We start from the raw sequence: 10427 nt of genomic DNA on the forward strand, positions 1-10427 counted from the left end.
TAGAGTTTGATTGTTTGGAGACGCTTCGAAAGACGAAACAAGATGTGGGTTCGTGGCACCTGTTCGGCTGCCAGGTAGGTTATGGCTTTCCTTTTCGGTAGACTCCAGTTAGTTTCATATATTTATGTATTAGAAGTAACGGAGAATGCATGCGTAGGAATTGGATATTTGGGATGGAATCCTAGGATGGTATTGTTGTGTGATTTATGTGTTCGGGTTTGTGGCCTGTAGACTCCTTAGGATGTTTGGTGTGATTCCTTGAATATTGGTGGATTTTATGTGACTTGGGAGTAGCGGACGAAACCTATTTTTGTGTCTCATGATGGAAATTTCTCGTAATATGTGATTACTTGTGTTATGCCATTAATAGAGAATCTAGTTGCTAAATGGGAGAATAAATGTACCAACGATTGTGATTAAGTTGTGATGAATGATTTGGGTGTAGGGTGAGGTTCCTGTTCTAAGCTAATAGGCTGAATTAAGGAAGTGGTAATGATGTATATTGATTGATTGATCTGTTATGTGTTGGGGAGTAGCCACCCGTTGTGTTGTGTTTGACCGTTCTATTGTGTTGGCTTGATGCTATGAGTTGTTGATAGAGATTAGGTCTTGTTATCCATCTTGATTTGGATATATTATTGGCATACCCACCATGGTATTTGTGATTTGGATATATTATTGGCATACCCACTGTGGTATTTGTGACTCAGATATAATGTTGGCATACCCACTGTTGGTATTGTGATATTGATACATTGTTGGCGTACCCCATTGTTGGCACTTGAAATATTGAGCATTGATTGTTGATGTTGATACACGCATTGCACGCATTCTCATCCATTCATGATGCATGGCCGATACTCGGTGATGGTTCGGTCTCGTTGATTGAGTGAAACTGATATTTGATGAAACTCTTTTACTTGAGTGATGTGAGATGGACGATATCTGATGATCAATTCCGAAATCGTTGATTGTGTGAAACTGACATTTGATGAAACTCTTTTACTTGAGTGATGCGAGATGGTCGATGTACGATGATCAATTCCGGCATCGTTGTTGCATGACCGATTCCGATGATATTCCGGAATCGTTGTTAGTGCATGGACTCTTTAGGTCTCCCAGAGTGGTGCCGGTGAGAACCCCTCGTGGGCAAACTGGGGTCCTGTCTGTCTGTTAGGCAAAGATCCGGGACAAGTGGCACTTAGACTTCGCGAGTTACGCTGGGTTGTGCTACCGAGACGTCGATATTTCCGTCCGGAGTACATGTGTACACCTCATTTGCATTGCATTGGATTGCATTCATACACTATTGTATTGCATTGCTTTATAGCTTGATTTTTGAGATGTTTTGGTGTTGTACTTGTGATGTAGGATTCGGGCGTGATATATGCATACTTGGCACCCTTGGGAATTAGATGCTTACTTAGGCAATGACGGGCATTTGGATCCAGATTTATTGTTTGAACTTGTTGAAGTATCCCATAGATCGTCCGGAAGATTAGTTATATGTTTAGCCTCTATGTGATGTAGCATAACAGGTGTCCTCAAGATGAGTTGACCACTAGGCTAAAACGAAAGATTTAATGACATGTGAATTGCGAGATTGTTGTGAGATTGACTGATGGTTATTGGAGTGAAGTTAATGATTAAAGGGTATTGATGTACATTGTGTGGTAGATAGACGTATGACTTGATTGTGTTGTTATCATTTTTATATATAAATTCTTTTACTGATATGTGCTACTAACCACTGTCGGCCTATGATACTTACTCAGTACGCGTGGTTTGTACTAATATCGCACTTGCTACACCTTTTTGGGGTGTAGACTGTTTCAGGTGATTGATCGAAGCATATGTGGAAATGCGCGGTGCCTATCTTGAAGACCTCCTCCTACTTCATTCCGGGATGGAGGTTGAGTCTTAGAATATAGTGGAAATCGGAATTCATTCAGTCGCTCTTGTACCAGTCTAGACCAGGTCATGGGAAATTGGATCGAGTCTGTAATCATGTAACTATTGTAATCTTATAAATACGTGAGGTTATTGAATATTTTCTAATGTTCTAGTGTTATTTCTAAATATCAATTGGTTTAAATAATTTGTCTTTATTTAATTGATGTGCTATTCAATAGAGGGTTCGCCTATCGAGGTGGGAACGGTAGGCGCTCGCGCGGACCTCGAAATGGGTCGTGACAATAGCCCAGTCAACTGTGATTATGGAGCCAATCCTTAGGTTGCTCAAGAAAGACGCTCCCACAAATTGGACGGAAGAATGCCAGGAGGCATTTGACAAAATCAAGAGATATCTTTTCAATCCTCCCGTCATGGTGTTGCCCAAGAAAAGGAGTCCTCTGTTACTGTACCTATCGGTATCAGAAAATACTTTCGGGTGCATGCTTGCCCAGCATGATGAAGAGGGAAAAATGGAACATGCCATCTACTATTTGAGCAAGAAGTTCACTTCCTGCGAGGCGCGGTATACGCTCATAGAGAAAACCTGTTGTGCTTCGACCTACCGTTCTCTTAGAGAAAACCTGTTGTGCTTTGACCTGGATTGCTCAAAAGCTTAGATACTACCTATCGGTGTTCACCACTCACCTTATATCCAGAATAGATCTATTGAGACACATTTTCCGGCAACTGATGCCCAAAGGAAAATTGGCTAAATGGCAGATGTTACTGAGTGAATTCGACATTATATACGTAGCGGAAAAGGCAATCAAAAGACAAGCCCTAGCTGATTTGCTGGCAGAAAGTCCCATCGATGACGAACTTGAACCATTACGAACTTTCTTCCAAGACGAGGAAGTGATGGCTTTGGAAGAAGAGGTGGCAGAACCATACTCAGGCTAGAGACTGTTCTTCGATGGAGCAGGTAGTTACAAAGGATCAGGCAGTTACAAAGGATCAGGCATTAGGGCGGTGTTAATATCAGAAACTAGACAACACTATTTGATGGCCGCAAAGCTCAACTTCAGATGTACCAGCAACATGGCGGAATATGAAGCATGTATCCTTGGCCTCAGGATCACGTTAGACATGAACATACATGAGCTGTTGGTAATCGAAGATTTCGATTTGCTTATAAATCAAGTGAAAGAAAATTGGGCAACCAAAGATTGTGCGAGAGACTCAAGAGTATCGACTTTAGACATACTCTAAGGGCTCAGAATGAGTTTGCGGACACATTAGCTACGATAGCGTCTATGATCCAACACCCTGAGAGTACTCACATTGATCCGCTAGAGATAACACTAAAAGAAGAACAGGCTCACTACGCCCATGTAGAGGCCGAGCCAGATGGCCAACCATTGCATGCCGACATCAAGGCCTACCTGGAAAAAGGATAGTATCCCCCAGAGAGTCCAGCAAATCAAAAGAAGACCATCAAGAGGTTGGCTAATAGGTTCTTCTTGAACAAAGAAGTGTTGTACAAAAGAACCCCTCACCTTGGGTTACTCAGATGCGTGGAGGCTGAAGAAGCTACGAAATTGCTAAAAGAGGTGCACGCAGGGGCATGCGGACCCCATATGAATGGATTCATCCTTACTGAGAAAATCTTGAGGAAAGGATATTACTGGATGACCATGGAGCACGACTACTGTAAATTCGTACAAAAGTGCCATCAGTGTCAGATACACGGAGATCTGATCAAGGTTTCCCCCACAGAATTACATGCGATGAGCTCGCCTTGGACATTCGTGGCATGGAGAATGGACATCATAGGACCCATCGAGCTGCCAGCCGCCAATGGACATCGTTTCATCTTAGTCGCCATCGACTACTTCACCAAATGGGTAGAAGAAACTTCACACAAATGAGTAACCAAGAAAGTCGTGGCCGACTTTGTCAAAAACAATCTGATATGTCATTTCGGTGTACCAGAATCCATCATCACAGTCACAGACAATGGTGCCAATCTGAATAGCCATTTGATGAAGGACATCTGTGAGCAATTCAAGGTCGCCCACAGAATCTCTACTGCCTACCGGCCAGAGATGAATGGAGTCGTAGAGGCTGTCAACAAGAACATAAAAAGAATCTTGAGAAAAATGGTCGACAACTACAAGAATTGGCACGAGCAGTTTCCTTATGCTTTGTTGGGGGTACAGAACGACAACCTGAACTTCCATTGGAGCAACCCCATACCTCATTGTCTATGGAACAGAAGCGGTCATACCCGCAGCAGTGGAAATTCCTTCACTCAGGATCATCCAAGAGGCAGAGCTAAAGGATGCAGAATGGGTCAGAAATTGTTACGAACAATTGGCTATGATAGATGAGAAGAGAATGGTGGCAGTATGCCACGGATAGATGTACATGCAAAGGATGTCTCGAGCCTTCAATAAGCGGGTCAGAATCCGACTTTCCAGATTGGAGTATTTATGCTCAAGCGAGTCTTCCCTCATCAAGAGGAACATAAAGGGAAATTCGCGCCAAAATGGCAAGGACCATACATGGTCAGGAAAGTACTCTTAGGAGGAGCTATAGTCCTAGCCGAGATGGATGGGCAAGAGTAGCCTAAAGCCATCAATGCGGACGCGCTCAAGAGATACTACATTTAGGATTCCATTTGCTTGTAATCGCATTATTATTTCTTTGCAATCATACCTTTTGCTTGTAATCGTACTTTGTAATAGAATAGGAAAAAAATCATCTATGTAATGAACTACGCAATGACCTGACTACCCCATAATAGGATACGTAGGCTATCCATATCACACCCGGTCACTTTATTAGCAAAACCAAAACTCAGTTATTTTATTTTGAACTACGTTCGACCTGAATTCTTACCGCGATAGGATACGTAGGCGCTTTCGAGCTCGGTCGTCATGAAAGAAAAACCAAGAAACCCCTAGGAAACCTCAGAGATAATAAGGCACGAAAAGTCAACAAGATCAAGCTTGTAAGGGTCAGCACAAGAATCAAACAACATCAACCCTACATTGGGGTAGAATGTTTTAGGGAGCCTAAAAAATTCCTATCAGAAATAGTCAAAAAGGAAAGAGACAAAGTAAAGCAATACACTGGGGCAGAATTTTTGAATAGCAAGACAAAGCAAGGGTCGCTCAGAGCAAATCCTGAAACTGGGGCAGAATTTTTGAGAAAGATCTCAAAAATTCTATCAGTGCGAAAGTCAGCCATACCTCCGGGAAGAATCGAAAAACCTCGTTCAAAGAAAACACACGTCATGACACATAAAAACAAAACAAACATTTATTTTAAGGAAAAGCAACGTGCATTTTTATAAAGTTTTTACTCTGAATTTTCAAAAAATAGCACAATTACATCCCCAGAAACATCTCTCAAAATACTGAGCCCAAGAGGGTTCGAAGGTGTATCAAGAGGAGATGCTAGACTAGAAGATAACAATGCTAATTGGCTTCTTAGGAAACTCATAATTTTTCTGCGGATGCAGGTTTCTTTTTTTTTTTTTAACAGGACAGCAGGCACGCCACCAATCGATTTACTCACAGCAAAGTCGAAAGGCAAAGCTCAGCCTAGCAGAGAATGACCAAAAAGGTCACAACAAAAATGGGTAATAAAGACACATTTGGCCGCAAGGGTCACAAAGAAAATGAGTGTAAAGACAAATCCCACCAAAAGGCTCACACAAGAAGTGAATAACGAGGATATATCAGACCAAGAGGGTCACAATGAATGAGCATGAAAGTATATACGACCAGAAGGTTCATGACAAGGATAAAAGGGCATATATGACCACAAGGGTCAACAACCAATACAATGGATGAAAGAAAGATTATCCAGCCACAAGGGCCATATCTGTCATTTGCATTCCAAAAGGGCCATTCATTTATACAAATTGCCTAGAGGGCCATTCATATCAAACTGCCAAGACGGCCATTCATACAAACTGCCGAGAGGGTCATTCATATCAAGCGAGTTGAACTACATGTGACTTGATTCTTGGAGACTAGGGATATGTAGGAGGGGTCAAAACCAAAGGGTCGGTCACATTCTGACAATCGTCCGGAGAAACCCTAGTCACAACACTGAGGATCTCAGGACTTTCCTTCCGAATCACTTAAAAGTTCTTAGTTGAGTCGAACTACAAATGGCCTGAATTCTTATATAACCCGAGATATGTAAGAAACCTAGAAATCAGGGTCGGCCACGTATGTGAAAATTGCATAAAGATAAAGGGTGGAATGAGTCGGGTCAGTAAAAAATTAGGTTAGTCAAATTTCGTTGCTAAGGGATGGTCCCGCCATCCCCGAACACTGAAGGGGCAATTGTTGACACCTAATTTTTGACCTCCCATAATTTATTTTAATCATTCAAAGTTCTTGAATAATAAATAAAATGAGCTATGCACCTTAAAGGGTTTTAATAATTTTTATAAATTGTTCAAATCAATATTTTACTCCTTTAAATTGATGAAAAGGTTTTTCATCACATCACAAATTTATTTAGAAATTAATTGGTACTATTATGACATTTATGAGATGCTTGTTAAATTTTATCAAAGAAAAGGGCATTTTGTTTTAAAATAATAATCATTTATTTAATTGTTTAAATTGTCAAAAATCAAAATTAGAAAATACTTTATTCCCTTCAATCTAAGGAGTTTGAGTAATTTTAATAATTAACCATTTCACCCCTCAATCTTTAATTTTGTATAATTGTGTAATTTGTCAAAATTATTTATAATTGTCTATAAATGATTTAATTAACCAATTAAGTGGTCATTATTGAGAATTGATTTTAAAATTATTTGATTATTTTATGGCCACAATTAATTTAACTAATGGTTTAAGGAAATTGGGGTCATTTTTGTAAAATTAGCCTCTTAATGACCTTAATTGAAATAACCAAATTCATTGGATCAAATTAATTAAGGTCATTAATGCAAATCTGCTAATTAAGTTAGATATGGCTATAATTAAAATAATCAGTTAGATTAAAATCAATTAAGGCCAAATGTGGCCATAATTGAAATAATTAGTTGGGTTAGAATCAATCAGGGCCATATCCGCAAAAGTAAGCCCATTAACACAGTTGGCCATTTTAAAATTATTTTAATAGGTTAATTATGTCCTAATTTGTCTATAATTAAAATATTTTTACCAACAATCAAATTCAATTTTTATCTAATTATTAAATTACCTATTTTTACTCAATATAAACAGATGTAATGACCCATTTGCTCGTTATAGTTCTTTTGGCACTTTCGCCCGCTCCCGAGCACTAATTAGCTCCTTTTAACCCGAGGGGACGTTGACACGCTTCCTGAGGTGTCTAGACTGAATTCGGGTAACTTTAGTGAAAATATAAGCTTAAAAGTGAAAGTGGTTGACCCGAAGTTGACTTTTGGGTAAATGAACATTTTTGAAATTGCCTCAATTTCGAGAGGTTCGGGTAGTCATTTAGAACTTGTGTATGCGTTTGGTTCAGCTCCCAATGCATTCGGATGCACTTCGGGACATTGGATGGGAAATGGGAATTAAGGCATCGGTGGTTGACTCGGTCAACGAGACCTCCGTTGGAAATTTCGAGGCCACAGGCGCATTCGTAGCGCGTTTTGATGTGGGACTAGGTATATGGTATGTGGACAGATGGCCTCGGGAGTTAGTAAAAAAATTGGATCGAAACGAAAAACTTAGGCCAAGTTCTGGTGTCTTGTGTCCGCTTTGGCGGCACCAGCACCGCAGCAGCGGCACCGCTGGGGCAGTAGCCCTGCCGCTGAAGCGGTCCTAGCCGTTTTGGCTTGACCGTTGAAGTGGTCAGGTGGCCGCTGGGGTGGTTCAGTTACCGCTATAGCGGTGACAGGCAGTGACTGTTCATTTAATGAGTATTAAATGAGTCTTATACCCTCATTATTTCATATCTCGATATTGGGGCTTGGGAAAGGTGTTCTTGGAGACAAATTGAAGGAAATCTTGCAGGTAAAAACTTGTCTAATCCTTTACTTCTCTTTAATCACAATCATCTTAGACTTTCCCCTTCCCTTTTCAATCCCTTAGAAATGGAAGGTGAATGAGGGTTTTGGGAGATTTTTCTCTAAGAGTATACTTGATAAATTGACGATGTTGATGTTAAAATGTGATAAATCTAAGCTTAGTAATCATATATCTTTCACATTTAACGTTGAATTTCGGATTTGGACAATTAAGGTTCATACCTAATTTGTGGGTTTTTACTCGAAATCAGATTAGGGGATAATTCTTGACTAAATCAACAATTAATGATGGGGTTATGATTACCTACGATTCAATTTGGTATTTTACCCGTGAATTTCGCGTTTCGCTCTTGTGGGTCGGTTTTCCCAATTTCTAGGGTTAAAATGGACCTAATTGATATCATAGCAATATTAGTGTCATTATTCATGATTTCTAATTTAGAATTCAATTGTGCTTAGACTACTTTGGTTCTGAGCTTCAGAGAAAGGGCAAGGCGATAGAGTGACTTGTTGGTGTTGCAGTTCGGCAGTCCAGGTAGGTTATGGGTTACCTCTGGTGAGACTTAGTATAGTGAATCACATATTTAGATTATGATGTCGGAGACAACATGTGAACCTTCAGGTGTGAAGTTGGGATGGACATTACCTTAGGTTGGGCCTTGATGTGTGTTGGGACTAGCCACCCCGTTATACGTGTTTAATTGTTTAATTGTGTTGGCTTGATGCCATGTGTAGTTGGTAGATAGCAAATATCGCTTGTTGTCCTGATTCGGATAGGATTGACACACCTATTGTAGGTATTTGTACTTTTGATACATTATTGGCGTACCCACTGTTGGTACTTGAGTTATTGATATATATTGGCGTACCACTGTTGGTACTTGAGTTATTGATATATGTTGGCATACCCACTATTGGTATTGTGATGTGATACATTGTTGGCATACCTCGTTGAGGTACTTGTGATATTGAGCTTGCTTGTTGATGATTGACATATGCATTGCAGGCATTCTCTCATATTATCATGCATGGCCGATATCCGGTAATGATGCGGTATCATTGATTGAGCGAAACTGATATTTGATAAACTCTTTTACTTGAGTGATTATGAAAAAAGGCCGGTGTTCGAAGATCCATTCCGGAATCGTTGTTTATATGAAACTGATACTTGATAAACTCTTTTACTTGAGTGATTGTTCGGAGGCCGATGTCCGAGGTTCAATTCTGAAATCGTTGATTTATGAAACTAATATTTGATAGCTCTTTTGGGCATCGTTGTTGCATGGCTGATTCCGATGTTATTTCGGAATCGATTGTAGTGCATGGGCTCCGCGGGTCCCCTAGAGTGGTGCCAGTGAGACTCCCCCTGTGAGAAATTAGCTAGGGTCCCGCCTGTCTGTTTGGTAAAGATCCGGGACGGGTGGCACTCAGACTTCGCGAGTCACACTGGGTTGTGCTGCCGAGACGTCGATATTTCCATCCGGAGCATATGTGTACATCTCATTTTCATAGCATGGCATGGCATCACATTCATACCATTATTGCATTGCATTGCATTATGACTTGAGTGAGATGTCGTGATGACTGTATTGTGATGGATTGTGTTGTTGATTCTATTGTGTTGATTGTTCTAGGACTAGATATACTCAGACTTATTATATTGGGGTTAGATACTTACATAGGTGTTGATGGATACTCGGTTATGATTATATTGTTCCATGCGTGATTGGTTTACTCGTTTATCTGCGTTATTTTCTGAATTGTGTTAACTATGCTTAGTCGGCCTATGATGCCTACCAGTACTATTGTTTGTACTGACCTGCACTTGCTGCATTCTTTTATGAATGCAGAGTATCAGGCCGGATCTACTTCTCTGACTCGTGGCTGATCGACTCCTCAACTTCTACTTGAGTTTTCAAGGGTGAGCATGGCGTCCGCTGACCTCGAAGACTCTTCTATTGTTTATGTCTTACTTTTCTTTCAAGACATGATTTGAGACATTTTATGTATTATTAATCAGACCAGAGTTATTCGGATTTAGATGCTCTTGTATGACCAGACCAAATACTGGGGTGGATTCATTTACTTCCGCACTTATCTATATGATTTTATATTATGAGACTTACGTCATTTACTTCTTCCGCTATTTTATTATATTTATTGATTGTGAATGTTGAGTTAAGGGTTCGCCTACCGAGGTGGGAATGGTAGGTGCCCGCATGATCTAGGCTAAAATGGGTCGTGACAACGCATGTATACACTAGGTATACATATATATATGTATTCATTACAAAGAAAAAGGGAGGGGGGGCAGCCTTATATAAAAAAATTGGACCGAGTCCAGCCCAAAACAGGCCAAAACTGTCACGACCCAAACCGATGAGCCGTGACAGGAGTCTGACCTCTAGCGACCAAACACCCCTAAACACGTATCTAAAACATACTGAACATCAAAGGTCCATAAATGGCATAAACTGATCTCATAAGAGGGAAACATCAGAATTCT

General features: G+C 40.3%; 1 protein-coding gene across 4 annotated transcripts in view; it reads left to right on the plus strand.

The window, feature by feature from the left end:
* Positions 1 to 10059, plus strand: part of LOC132633451 (heterogeneous nuclear ribonucleoprotein Q-like) — a 73856-nt gene extending 63797 nt beyond the window's left edge. The window contains exons 12-13 of one of the 4 annotated variants that reach the window (XR_009579661.1): positions 4 to 74; positions 9772 to 10059. The gene's annotated coding sequence lies outside the window, so the exon portion shown is untranslated. Of the gene's footprint in view, positions 1 to 3; positions 75 to 1826; positions 2059 to 9771 lie in introns of those variants that run through there. The other 3 variants (XR_009579660.1, XM_060349913.1, XM_060349889.1) reach the window with 3 other exon arrangements.
* Positions 10060 to 10427: the final 368 nt, after the last annotated feature.

This window comes from Lycium barbarum, chromosome 1 (genome assembly GCF_019175385.1).
Source record: "Lycium barbarum isolate Lr01 chromosome 1, ASM1917538v2, whole genome shotgun sequence".
Lineage (NCBI taxonomy): Eukaryota > Viridiplantae > Streptophyta > Magnoliopsida > Solanales > Solanaceae > Lycium > Lycium barbarum.